This window comes from Falco biarmicus, chromosome 11, assembly GCF_023638135.1.
Source record: "Falco biarmicus isolate bFalBia1 chromosome 11, bFalBia1.pri, whole genome shotgun sequence".
NCBI lineage: Eukaryota > Metazoa > Chordata > Aves > Falconiformes > Falconidae > Falco > Falco biarmicus.
Genome location: NC_079298.1, coordinates 9,059,098 through 9,073,980, shown reverse-complemented (window position 1 = coordinate 9,073,980; position 14,883 = coordinate 9,059,098).

The window sequence follows — 14,883 nt, the reverse complement described above, 5'->3', positions numbered from 1 at the left end:
GTTCTACTTACTGTTTTTATCTGTTAAGACACTTTAGTCTTCTGCTTTTGATGAATTTCTTCAAAATCTGCCCATTTTAAACTGCACAGGACAGTTTCTTCTATTTCCCCTCTTTTCATAGTTTTCCCTGACTGACTTCCAGGATCTGCTAATTAAAAACTTTCCCCTACTAACTTACTTAAATACTTCTACCCTTGTTCATGTGGCTAAAGGAATTTTCCCTAATTCATGCATTTGACCACTGACTGTTACCATAGCATTAGTGTTCATTAACATTTTACCCTCCAGCCCCCTTCCTGGGGCCGATTGTGACCATCCCCACCTGCCTCTTCCTAAGGGCAGTTTTAATGACAGGTGATACTACTCTTCATTTGCACACATCCTCTTCTGCATGTGTGAAAGCATGTTAGGGCTATAATTCTTGAGGGTTTTTTTCCACATCGTATTTTTTTTGTATCTGACTAAATGGTGTCCATACCTTGATCTCCCCTTTCTATGCTCTTATTTTTGCAACTTTTATTTTTTAAAATGCTTTGTTCAATATCTTTTATAATCTCTTTTGTTTCTCAGCTTAATTTTATTCTCTTTTAACTTCAGCTTCTTTCCAGAGGACTCCAATCTCCCAAGTCAGCTGTTTGCTGTTTTGCTTTTCATATTTCTCATTTAAATCCACACTCTGTATACTCTGTCTATTGGATGCATCTTCCCCTTTCTAGGGGCCACATTCTAGGGACCTTTGACAGCCACTGGGACTTTCTTTTTCCTTGTTTCCTGTCTAAAAGGTCAATTTAACTGCCTTAGAACACTCGAAGTCTTCTAATGATATCCTTATTTTTAGTTAGCTCATGGCCTAGTAAAGAAAGGAGGACATCACACAATCAGATTTAAATCAAACTACAAGCCCCCTCCATTTATCATCCCAGAATTGTCTCTCCTACAAGCCAGAATCTCTCACTTCCATAACCATAATTCTTCTTTGCCCTAAAACTGTCACTCAGTTCTCCTGTATTCAAGCATAAGTAGCAGTGTGAAATAACACCGCCACACTGCTGGCCAAACAGAATCTCAGTAGTACTTATTGTTCAGCTATGAGACTACAACACTTAATGACCGAAGCTTCCCCTTAAATGTAGAACAAACTGCATCACACATTTACTAACTGCATATATACATGCATAGATAACAGTCTGTATCTCATGCTCACAGATTCTTCAGAGCAATTCTTACTTGCAACCACTCTCTTAAACTTTTATAGAGATATAGAGATATGTAACTGCAAACACAAGTTAGCCCACTTTGACTACCTCCTCCTGGTTTTCCTTAGCAAATCAACTGAATTATTGCCCAGTGCCATTCAGCAGTACTCTGGCCATGTAAAAGCAGCTGGGAAGAGCAGCTCCCTGGGAACCTGGCTTCCTGGAGAGCACTGCATTACTCACAATACTTTTCAACTATGGCTTCAAATTCATCTTCTTCCACTTCATGCTCTTGCTCCTGCACGGGAGTAGGGGGAAAATAAGAGATGCTTTGCAGTCCATTGGTAAAGTTTTTATTCAGCTAGAGAAGAGTTAACACAAGGCTCCTGCCCTTCTTTCCCATCCCAAGGCTGAACACCCTGCCATAGCAGTATCCCTAGATAATAGATCTTTGAGTGCAACCAAACCTACAGTCACAATAGGGACCTTTCCCATTAATTTTAATGAGCATAAGAATGAAGGGACCAAGAAGAAAAAAAGTGAGGATTAGGTGTCTGGCAAGATCTTTTGCATGCTAGAGAAGCACTGCTATAGACTGATCTACTCTTTGCTGTCATACAGTGACTAATCACCGTGAAAGCTAACAGAAATGCAGACTTGAGGCCATAGTTAGTAACAAGTACAGTGGGATTTTTTCAAGATGTTTCACTTCAAACTATTTATCCTATTACTACTAACAAAGGAATCATGAATTGGAGCAAAACTGAAGTTGACAGTGTCTCGTGTAACTCTACAGTAACCATATACCAATGCTGTAAAGCAGCAGATTAGTACCACAGGCTGCTGTTTGCTCTATGGCTCCCAAAGGGCTTAGATACAAACAGTGAAATCTAGTAGCAGCACCAAGCCTGGATTTTATTTTTTTTTCCTTTTCTCTTTCTTAAAAATTCTGTGAGCTAGGGCTTACTCCATTTTTCTCCCACACCTTATTTGTTTAGGCCCCAATGCTGCAAAGAAGTGGTATATCGTGCATGGATGGCAGAAGCGGAGACAACGTCTGGTTCTGTGAGGTGCAAAATTCCCTCAGCTCCTAGCAGCCCTCTGGAAAGCTCTAAGCATCTTGAAGACTCACAGACAAATTATTTTAGCATTAATTACAACATCAATGAGAAAATAATACCCAAATGGGAATTTAGGATGATGTCTGCATGGAATGTTTCTCATTATTTTTGTATGGATTTTGTATGACAGCAGAACACTTTAAAACCCGTCTTGCTTTCAAGCTAGTGCTGAATCTACTGCGTTCATGCTAAGTGGCGGGCAAGGTCTAAGTCATCTAATTTGTAAATTGTTTTAGATACTTGACAAGGCTGTCTTTCTTTATGAAGGAATATGAACCCAACATTTGTTTTACTTTTTAAGTGAAAGCTCATTAAAGCAAATTTTTCAAGGTTGGATTCTGAGTGCTTTTTTTTTTTTTTTGCTTTCTCTTTTGATTTACTAGCTTGTCTTTAATAATTTTTTTCAAAGCTATCTCATCAGATATTGCCATCTCATCACTTTCAATTCCTAAATAACAAGAGAATGAATAGATCTGAGCTTGGTCAGAGTGGAATTATTTGTTTTCAGAGTGGATAAACATCAAACTTGTTTTTAAAATCCCCCCAAAAGAGGAATGGTGGGAGGGGAGGAAAAGAGAAACATTAGGATGTCTTTTTTCCAAGAGAGAAAAAGAATCCAATTATTGTCTTGCAAATGTAGGCCTGATGTTCAAATATCTCCTCACTTTGTACGGTGTTTTGTTCAGTCAATGACAAAATTCTTCTGGGTACATAGGTATGTGTATATATAATCTATGTATAGCTTCATTACAGATAAATTAGTTACACAAATGCAGCCTTGTTTACATATGTTTGAGAAGAGTTATCAATGTAACTGAGTTGTGAAAAACTTGTTTCTTTGAAGTTGAGAAACCTTTTCTCACAAATGTTAGAACAGAGCTCATGCCATGTGTTGAATCCATGCTTGTATGAGTGATAGACATGTTTATGTGCACTCCCAGAGCTACAGTTCTTTTAAACAAAGTTTCAGAAAACATGTCCTTTCAGATTTACTGCCTGTTATACCATGTTGCAACAACAGCAACTGATGGATCGATCCCTGTGGCGTTTTGTCATATCACATAAAGCATCAAGTGATAGATGCACTTCAGAATAACATGTCCTAGAGACATAGTTTCTAGAAGCACAAAACAGCTCTCCTCCTACCCTTACTAGTACACCCTTCAAAATATTCCCCCATCCCCAATCCTTTCTTCCAAAACAAAATTGTCTCTTAGTTCCACACGTTAAGATGAATCCTGCCTGAAAGAGTACAAGCGTATAGATACTTGTAGCCCAAACTAACCTAAACCAGCTCCTGCTAATTCAGCTGGTCCTGATTTGCTGCACCTCTTGTGCTTCAGCCCTGGGTTCTCTTATGGCTCTTATAAAGCACAGTATTTATGCATTTGTATGTCTGTACAGGTCTTGTCGGACTCATACAGTGTGAACTTCCACAAGCACTTTCCACAGCACTTGGTCAAAGCACTTCAATTTTTCCTCTTAAGACTCCTGTTACTGTCTCAGAAAGACCTTGTCTCCCTTTCATTCACTCGTTAGAAATCTTAAACATGCTCAAACTAATCCCAGAGTTACTGTTTTTTTAAATAACTTTTCTATTTCAATATAACCTGTGCCACTCAGTAGAATTGCTAAATATTTGTTGTCTGCTAGTTATCAAAGGCAGGTCTTGGCATGTGGGAAGGGGGCCCATGATCCCTAGGAGGACAGAAGGGCAACACTAGGCCAACACAAAGCACTGGAGGAGAGCACTGAAGGGCTGCAGCCGACATCACAATCCTGCACAGCGGTTCCCTTTCACCTGCAAATGATACATCCCATGGCCAGATCAGGTTAAAGCAGCTCATGTTCTTCAGCTGGTTAAAGGGCTAGGACCCAAACCATGGGCACACTCACCTGCTAGAGGGCACAGGTCTCAAGGACTAACATGGTTCCCAAAGATCATGACAAGTGCTTGTAGTTCGCATGAAACTTGATCTGGGAAGAGGATTGTTTCTCTTACAAAGCAGACACTGGAGAAATTCAGATATTCCCACCCAAACATTTGGACTCTGTTTCAATTTAATACCAGCCAACTCTGTGGGCCCTAAAAACATGGCATAATGCTTGTATCTCATAATTCAGTGTAGAGTAACACCTGCTTTCAGTCTGAAAGTGAAACTTCAGTTCAGCAAATCACCCAGCCATCACAAAGACACAGAGGGAAGCAAAGGCCACCTCCCTTTGTACAGGTTCACAATCTTATCTTTGCCTTGCCAAAACAAAATCAATAGAACAAAACATAAGGTTTGGGCCTTTTGTTAATCATTTGACAACCAAAGTCTATAAATTCATTTCCCCGTTTCATTCCTTTATTTATCCTGCTGCTCTGAAAGTCCTGAAAGGACAATGAAAACTGGCCTAACTCTGGCTCTCTCAGTCAAATAAAGCTGGCATGGACATGGAGTTACACTTAGCCACCCACCCACACAATTTTAGTTTCTCAGCCATCAAAGCACAATCAAAACTGCATTTTCCTGACTGTCAGTTTCTCCATGCATTTTTTAGAGCGCAGATGTAATAGGTTTTACAGGGAGTCCCTTTGATTCATGCCAACCCTGCACATTCTCATTCTGCCCCTAATCTCTCCTTTGTGGCACGCGGACTCGGAGCAGTGGGCATGGATCCCAGTGGACACTGATTACCATCCAAATTCCCTTTTGGAAATGATCCCATCTGGCAACTGCAGAACCCAAAGCTTCGACCCTCAGCCATTGTTCTTCTCCAAAATGAGCAGATTCAACTTTATTAGAGATTAAACACTTGCTGTATTTTATGTTTAAAGCTAATTCCAAGTTCTATGTCAAAACACAGAAGCCTTCCCTGCTAACCCTCCTGTAAGGTTTTTTATTTTAACGATGAATAAAAATTAAGCAGTCCAAGCCACCTTTTTTTTTCCAGAATACATACAAAGAATTGCTCTCCAAGCTTAAATTTTGCATGTCAAGTTTCATCTGGGAGCAGATTCGTTTTTACAGCTCAGTTATCAGCTGTGCAAACAGGCTATTATTCATGTTCATCTAGGGTCTGACAGCATTATTGGCCTCTCAAAAATTTGCCAGGCCAGGAAAATTTATGCAGGACCCATTTTAGAGAGGTAAGAAAAATGAGACAGGGCTGAACAGGCCCACAAAAGGCAACCAACAGCCTTGTACATCTTACTCACAGTGCTGGAAGCAATGTCGTTACCTCCTGTTGCACACTTCCCACAGTGAGGCTCAAATCCGATCAAATCCACATGCAACTCTGCACTGTGACCTTTCTCTCCCTGTTTGTGGTCACATATGCAGGGTGCAGATGGTCAGACTTCTCTCCACTGTGGAGAGGGCATAGTTGATACATAGGCCATGGCACTGCCTTGCAGCTGGGGAGTATACCAGGTAGTAGGGCCCTGCATGCATAGAAACCCTATCAAAAGCCCTGTTCCCCATCAACTGAGCCCTTCTTCTTACCATTAAACCCATCTAGCATAGCTGATGGATGGATGATGATAGGTCTCAATTCATAACTCAATGCCCCCCAAAAATAGCCAAAGTGCACAAATCCAACCTTGAGAAAACGTGTCCAGTCATATTTCTTGCAGTGGTGCTCATAGTGTAAATGTTTCATGGATAAACATCACTCTTCTTAAGCAAGGACAATCTGTAAAGCTAGGCTGTGAAATAAAAAATACATCGGTATTACTTTGCCTTATATCCTTGTGTTATGATCTATTGATCATAACACGTATCATACACTTGAAATTTGTACCAATGGTAGCAGTAATCTTTTCTTATACATTATATTCTTAAGAGTTTAGTAACCTGAGGTTATTTATCTTTCTGAAACAAATAAAAAATTCTGGTAATATAAAATCAAAATCTTCCCTTAACAAACATATCCAGTAGGGTTAAGGTCTTTCTGGTTTTATCTGCAGCGTGGGGTGGTATTTCCATGGATTTTATTATGTTAGTTTTTCACAGTGTCAAAATGATTTCCAAATCAATTCTAAGAATCTGAAAGCATTGTATAATGTGTCTGCAAGTCAAAAGTAATCTTTTGACTTTTATGCAGCAACACTAGTAAGTGTATCTTTTAAGACAGACTGTCCTGGTATCCTTACCATTAACAATTAAGTTGGTTACAGTCCTGTTGTAAAAGTTTGTCTTTCTAGGTAGCTTAAATGACTCTTTTGTTAGTCTTTTTATTAAAAATGCAGAAATATAGTATCATGCCTTATCAAAAATTAAATCAGCATGGTTGGCACCCTTATAAAATTTTAAAATTGTCGTTATTCTCATGTTAAGTTAACCCCTCTCATTTCCTTTAGACATCTCTGGGAATTCATCCATCTTCAAAGGAAACTCAAAGGGCAAGACAGTGTTCCTGTGATTAAATGCAAGAGTAAACAACGAACATAGTAAAACATGGTGGTTTGGTGTTGTGGTTTTTTTTAACCAAGTTTACAAGGATTCAGATGTAAAAGACATCAGTATTTAAGAGAATTTATCTTGAAATAAGCCAATGTCTGAGTTCTGCACAGCAGAACAGGAATTTGTTGGTGGGCAAATCCCTGAAAAGTACCCCTAAAAAGGCTGAAAAGTAAAATTTAAGTTGAATGGTAGCCTGTCTTTAGTTATTGCTGTGGGCAGAGGAGCTTATTACTTAATACCCCTGAGGCTGTTCATGGCTTTCGGCAAATCCCAAATTCTCTGTCTTCTGCTATATGGGAAGTCAGACTGACCAGTATCTTCTGACACCTTCCTCTGTGTCACCAGCACTAATATTTATCTAGGCAGCAGTGAACTCGATATAAATCCATCCTCACAACAACCTTGTGAGCAACCTGAACACCTCACAATTCACTTCCACCTAGCTCAGAACTCTATATACTGCATTACTCTCTTCCACATAGAGTACCCTTGAAATCCTATTGGTGTTAACCAGTATTTGTTTACAAAAACCAGTTATGAAAATGGGCAATTCATCCTTGCCACCTGGAGGCTAACCAAACTGCTCCTCTATCCTTGAAGATGGATAATTACATGTTTTGGGTTTTTTTTTCTGTAAGTAACAGCAGCATAGGACATAAATATAAATAAGACTGATTACTCCACCAAGGAAAAAACTAGTCCGGCATCTCCAGTCACTACTGTTGCGAGGTGCAGGAACCACCACGTTCCTAAATAACAGTGGTACAACAGGAAACCCTGAAGTTACCAACGAACGTCTTAGCCCCTGCCCAATACTTTCCATGATCAAATTATGTTTTCATTTACAGTATTAATAAAATTCATTGTGAGGTACCAGCACCAGGCTGACTCTTTATTTTCTTTCTTAGTTTCAGACAAAACAGTTCACGTATTTCAGACAACTAAAGCAGGGAGAATATATTGTTCCCCCACATGAAGGAATAGAGTAACCATAGTACCATTTAACTGAAAAGGCTTCAGAACCTTCAGATCTTGAAATAGGGACTTCAAATGAGTTAAAAACCATGTAACTTATTTATTGCACACAAAAACTATGCTATGCTTACATTATAAAGGCTGCTAATCAAGCACATAAAATGGTGTGGTTGCCTGTGAAACAGTAATTCAAGTGCTTCGTGCACAGGCACCACAATAGCACTGTAAATGACACTGTCACATATTCTCTTTTCCATAAGACCCTTACCTCATTCAGTACGCAGAATGAACAATGTTCAACTAATGTGTAGCTTTCAATAGTTTATTTTCCCTTCATTATTCACTCTCACCAGGCATTATTTATTACACACTATTCAGATTCTGCTTTAAAAACAGAATTATTCATTTCTTCATAGACTTTTCTGTAGTGCTTATCAGAATAGTATGAATGCTTCAGACATCAATGCATTTATTTTTATAAACTTTCTGGGATGTTAAGGTTACAGTTTTGCCATTTTTATGGAACATGAACTGAGTAAGAAGTACCAGCTAAACTCGGGTACCTAACACAAGCTGTTTAAAACCTGTGTTTTCAGACTACTATACAGTACTTCATATATTCAAGATTAAGATCCCAGTGGCTTCAGCTGGAACTGCTTGCTTAACAATTACCCCGTTTACAACCCTGAGATCTTAGCTGTGTACCACAAAAAAAGACAAACTCTCTTTAAAAGTTTTGTTTCGTGCAAGCAGGATGCTTAGAATCAAGTGTTCTCTGGCACATGTGGAGATAAAATTAATTCCTCTGCTATTTACTTGCCACAAGAGAAAGCCATCACAGCGCTATCATTTTTCCTTCTGCAGATCCTTGCATCACTGGCTATGTGCTCTTCACTTTCTGAACAGGAGAGGCTTTGGTGCTCATTCACTACAGACTATTGATTTATCTCCAGAGCAAACTCCATTATGCTAGCTTTTAAATGAAGCAAAGGTCCCAAGCAAAATAATATAGTGTGGAATCCTGTAATTACAGATTAGCCAAATTCAAGTGTGTAAAATAGCTGAATTAATGCACCATAGGAAACATAGGAAAGCTCATCTTTTGTGAACTTAACTGTCATTTTAGTGGTCCTTTGTCATAGGTTTTCTAAGCATATGTACGTAAAGTCTGTTCTCTTTTTTGGCAAAAACCATAGACTCAGCTGATATCTCAGACTGTCAGTCAGACAGCTTGCTTTTGCAGTTGTTGGGCTGTAAGAAGAGGGAGGATGGGTGCCTAGCCTCACTTAAAGTATCCCATGATTGCAATTAAACCCTGCTCAGCTAGAGCAGACCATGCTCACTGCACACAGTGACTATATGACTATAGGAGGTTTCAACTGTGATGCTCTGGCAAGCCTTTTTGGACTCAATCCATATGGATGTTGGGCTGTCAGCATGCAGATGACTATCCACAGGAAAATTCAAACATGTAAAGATAACGCTCCAGCCAGACTTTAAATGATGACAGCAATACACTGATCCCTCTATGTCTCTACAGCTTATATCTATCTCTGGATCCTACCGTTCTCTCTGTTCCTGGGCTGAACGCAGAAACAGGAGTAGTTGAGTAACAAGAGGCTTTGAGAAACTGAAATGTTTTTTTATGATGAGTTCTAGGATTGATTGTTTTGTGTGTTGGTAAATCAAGTCAGTCTTCAGCGTAAGCGAGTTTTCTTATCATGCAGTCCATCTTAATATCCAGCCACAGGGAAGTCTGGACCACATAAATGGAAGATATGTCTTGGTTATGTTGGCTGAGAGCTTATTTTAATGAGGAGGAGATGACTGAGGCAACAAACATGAAGATAAATCCTCATTGTGGGAGACTGTTTGAGGAGTTGAATAACTGTTACAGAAAAGGTCCAGCTGGGTGCATAGAGAACTTGGATCTGCTCTTGTAAGCATTTGCAATTGTCTAACTATGAGTCAGAAACATGTATCTTCAGAAGTGCCCTAGGCTTATGGAGAGGAAAGATTCCAACTAAGCTTGTATTATACACCCACCACCGTCTTCTCAAACACATTCATTGTAAAGTAGCACATGGGCAACCAAAAGTACAGCTCAGAAATGCCAGATAATTTCCTCTTTGCACATATATTGGAGGGCTCCTGTAGGGAAACACAACAGCAGCTTTGAGCTTGATCCAAATAGCACTTGTTGGGAGATATCAAATTGCAAAACGGAAGAGGGGGGTGAAGACACCCAAATGCATCAATACCACTTCCCTATATGGCAAATGAGTCATTTAAACTAATCACATCAGCAAAGCTTAGCCTTCAAAGCCTGAAGGATTCTCACCACTTCACTAGTTACTCTTTCAGAAATACCTTTCATATTACATGAGAAAGAAAATGAATTCTGGATGCATTCTTCTGCACAGCACAGATACAGGCTGTTGTGCATATGAGCACAAGATAAAGGGATATGCAGCACCAGGAAATTGCACTTATATTAATGGAAACATTATTGTGCAGTGGTGTGATATTCCCAGACAGTAGCTGGCATGAAGCACAAAAAGGGAACGCACAGCAAGGCACCTTATTAGGTAGGTTGGTGTTGTTGCTTAAGATCAGAGGAGTGGGTGGGTGTTCAGAGAACTATATGGAAGCAAGAAACTCTGCTCACAGTGCTCTGCCTAGAGAGTGAGGGCAAACAGGACCAGTGACCAAACAGCACAGAGCGCCCATCTTGGCCAAGAGGAGCTTTGTTACATCTTCAGACAAGGGCAGTCAGAGAAAAGGGGCTTTGAAGTACTGCAGCACAAAAAAAAATGTCCAGGTCTGGGCATCCTTAAACTGCTGCTCATGCTTCTCCTAGGATGTGTAATTTTGTCCTGACTGAGCTCACTACAAAATTGTAACTATTTCAGTGGAGGCAGTGCACAATCAGACTCCTTAAAACTGTGAAGACTAATGTACCTGTTGAGTGGTATTACAGTATGTGCTTCCCTGGGACAATATTTGTTTGCACAGATGTTGACCTGCTTGTTCAAGTAAGAACTTATTTAGACCCAATGATTTTTTCACACAAGGATTAGTTTCTCTGGGTGTAGAATTAGTTAAAAATCAATTACATGCTGTGAAGTACTGAGGTACTCAATGATTCTTACTTATTCTCCTAACTGAATTAATTCAGCCATCTTTATATTTCCTCTTTTTTCACAAAAGAGAGCAAAAGCTTCTCTGTCTTATTGTATTTCTTATTAATGGGTCTGAAAAACCACTTTTTTTCTTTACTATTGGTGCTTTCACGTTGACAAATACTGATTTTTCCCACACTTTCTCCACTCTCCACGGGTATTTCCTTTTGCTACTATTTTTACTGTTTTGACCTAACTGAATATAGCCACAATTAACACAACCAGAGAACTATGTGTTACAGTCATGAAACAAGGAGCATTTAAAATTAAACCGCTGGCTCAAATTAATTTAGATCACTTGAAACAGGAAGTTGCCCTCAGCAAGCAGCTGATTTGAGGACATCACTTCTGCACTGGCCCAGACAAGAATGTGCATAGCAATAGTATCCTCCTCCCAGCAGTGGTCAGCAGCAGGCACCTGGGAAAAGAGTATACCTGTGCGATCCTCTTCTGACATATGCTTCAGCAAAACAGTACTTCAGGGAATTCCTGGTATACAGGAATCCCTAGATCATCGTAATTAATAACACCGGTGGATTTACTTTTAAGCAGAACTGTTAATTTACACAGTGTTAGATAATGAGGCCTTGTATGGTGGGATTGGATGTTCCCACTGATACTAGAAAAGCACCTGAACTATGGAAACTGTTTGGCCCCCAGTTGGTATTAACATTTGAAGACTCTGGACTACTGTGCAAGAGGTTGAGGATATCCATCATCACTGTCCACACTATCTGATAAGGAAAAGATGTATAGTGTCTAGGACTACCCACTACTGTTCATGAATAGAACACATGCTTACAGAGAGATTTATCAAATCAAAGAACATTTACTGGTTTGTTGTCATAAAAGTACCCCTAAGTCACAGTGAAGGATGAAGCTGGGTGAGTGCAGGAGGCTTATGACAAGAACTGAAACAGATGATGTTGCTACGGACTACACAACCCATTTGATATACTGTGCAGAAAGCATTGTGACTAGTATGCAAATCTTAGAGCTCAAGTGCAGGAAAATAAGGACACAACCAAAGTGCGATAGATTATTTAGGCAGCAGGAGAAAAGGAAAACAACATCTTATATATTACTTTAGAACCATTTCCTTTCAGACTGCAGTGTAACATCCCAGAAATTCAGTGTAAGTCCATGCCACTGAAGCATATCTGACTTTGAAATAACCTACTGTTACAGACCCGCTAAGAAACAGCAGTACACAATTTACTGGAGTTATTTCAGTTCAAGGCAACAACAATCTGCATTGCACACACAAACATTTAGCTCAATATGAATGATTCAACAGTTAGCAGGTACTCTTGCCAATGACAATGTCAGCTATCTGCCACACTGGGTTCCCCAATAAAATAGCAGAGAAAACACCTTGCTCTACTTCCAGGTACATTACTTCCAGATGTTCCAGTAACATAAAGTAAATGCGTATGAACAACTCCATATGCCAACACCACTCTCAGGAATTAAGCAGCGCAGGACTGGCAGTGAAAAGGCCAGGGACTGTTTTGCTTCAGATACTGCAGATACCAGGCAGGGTCTGGGCACCCTTTCTAGCTTGGGTTCAGCAGGTAAGGCTTGCTGCAGCTCTGAAAAAAGATGCTCCTACTCTGCAATTTACACTATATTATCAATCCAATGCCTTCAGGTTAAGAAACAGTGGTAGATTTATTTATTTGTTTGAACCATAGTGAAGCACTGACTTCTAATCAGAAGTCTGAATGACAAATTAACTCATTTAAAACAATTATTTGCGAAACTGAAAGTACAGTTGTTAAGAAACACAGATGTTCCCTATCAGTATATCTCTGATAAAGTTACAGCAAGCTGTTTCAGATTAGCCTTTCTTTCCCTGCTTTATCATCCTTTCTATTTAATAATGGCCTAGATCTCATTTATATGGGGTGGGCATGTCTAGAGACTTTACTGCATTAAATTAGAAACAGTATTTCCATATTATCTGTGACATTCAGATGCACCTCTATTGATATTTTTTCCTTGGTTAATTAAGCACTGACTTGAGTATTAGCTGACATCCTGGCCTTCCTCTCAGAGGTAATAGTAAGCTCTACATTCTCTCTGGGAGCTAATATACATCAGCTGTGATAATAAGTGTGTAAATTCTCTCTGCTATATCTTTTAGACAGTCTATCTTCTGTCCTGTATTCACATAGTTATATTTAATATTTCCATAACATTACATAATCTGTACCAAATTTTTCTTCTCTGAGGAATCACAGAATAGTTGAGGTGGGAAGGAACCTCTGGAGATCCCCACCTCCAACCCCCTGCTCAGGGCAGAGACAGCTAAAGCAGGTTGCCCTGGGCTGTGTCCAGTCAGACTCCAATCTCAAAGGATGGAGAAATCATAGCCTCTCTGGGTAACCTGTTCCCGTGTTCAACCAATTCATAATAAAAAAGGTTCTGACATTAATGTGGAATTTCCTGCAGTTCAGTTTGTGCTCATTGTCTCTTTTCCTGTCACTGGGGACCAGGAAGAACAGTCTGCTTCTGTCCTTAAACAATAAGCACTCTAGTAAAAAAAAATAAAAGGAGGGCGAGCATAAAAGGGAGGGGATAAAGGGGGGGAGAGAGAGAAAGGAAAGGGAGGAAAGGGAGGAAAGGGAGGAAGGAAGGAAGGAAGGAAGGAAGGAAGGAAGGAAGGAACGAACCACCCCCCTAAATCCCAAAAGCAGATTAAGTAGAATTTGTGCTAAAAAGCATCTTTGATGATATGACTAGCTCCTGGGTACCTGGGCATGTAACTTCAAGCCTCTGAGTACCATATGCATTTGTTGCTTTAAAACACAAAGCCTGGTTGGGTATCGAGAGTCCAGGTAAAGTTTAGTATGTCAGTACCATTGTTCTGGCATTTCCTAATGTTATTAATGCATAGCTACATTGTGCCGTAGGAAGAGCTGGAAATGCCTTTGGTGTGCCTTATAGTTTCGTTAGTAAAATTATATGACACTGTTAATCTCCCGAAGGTATACTCCACAAAATTAGCAACATATTCCAGTGCCTTTTAAGGGGAAATCACCATCACTCTGAAATATTGCGAAAAGAGGCACTGCACATAAAATAAAGTGCTATTTTCCTGAAGAATTGAAGAAACTGATACTGATCACCATTTCCCTAGGTGCCAGCTGGCATCAGATGTTAACTAAAGCCATACGTAGCAATACCAGCTATAGCATCTCCTGAGGGGATGCAAGTACACAGCTGCCCCTCACACTTGCAGCTAAGATGTCTGGCATTAGGCTCAGCTCATTGTCATAGTGCTTTAGAGGGAACTAGAACAACTATGGGAATGGAGGAGGACCTCATTTATGAAAACTTGGATGACTCACCTTTCCTACAGCACAATTTAGCTATGCATGAATCACAAGACAGTACTATTCAGCTATGGTTGTCTTTAACAGTTATATTTGAAGGATTAAAGTTGAAGTTCTTAACAGTGTTTTGGACAGGTAGGAATGCTCAGTGTGCATGAAGAGACTTGTGATGTAAGGCGGTGTCAGTGCCACTGCACTGACTCAGGTAACTTGTCCCATGCTGTACCAGAGGTCTGCAGTAATAGAAAAATGAAGAGTCCCTGCCTTTTCATCCAGAAGCTCGTTGACTAAAGAGAGCATGACCAACCCACCTGCCATTTAGTATCTCAAATTGCTTGTAAGAATTCCTATAAACAGACATAAAGTATTATTAATAACATTTTCCTAACATAATAATGACCAAAATCTGAACGCATTACAACATTAATGCTTTATGATTTCCCTGGCACTTAATTACTGTACTGATAAACTGATCTCTGTTAGACCCCTAAGGGTTTTGTATCAAGATGTCAGCAGTGAAATGACCATGCAAGTGGCCTTGCTGTACAAGTTTTATTTTTTTCACACAAGTCAATGAAGCATAGAGTGACTGTCATAGCCCTTTGTTTGAAAACAGCAGC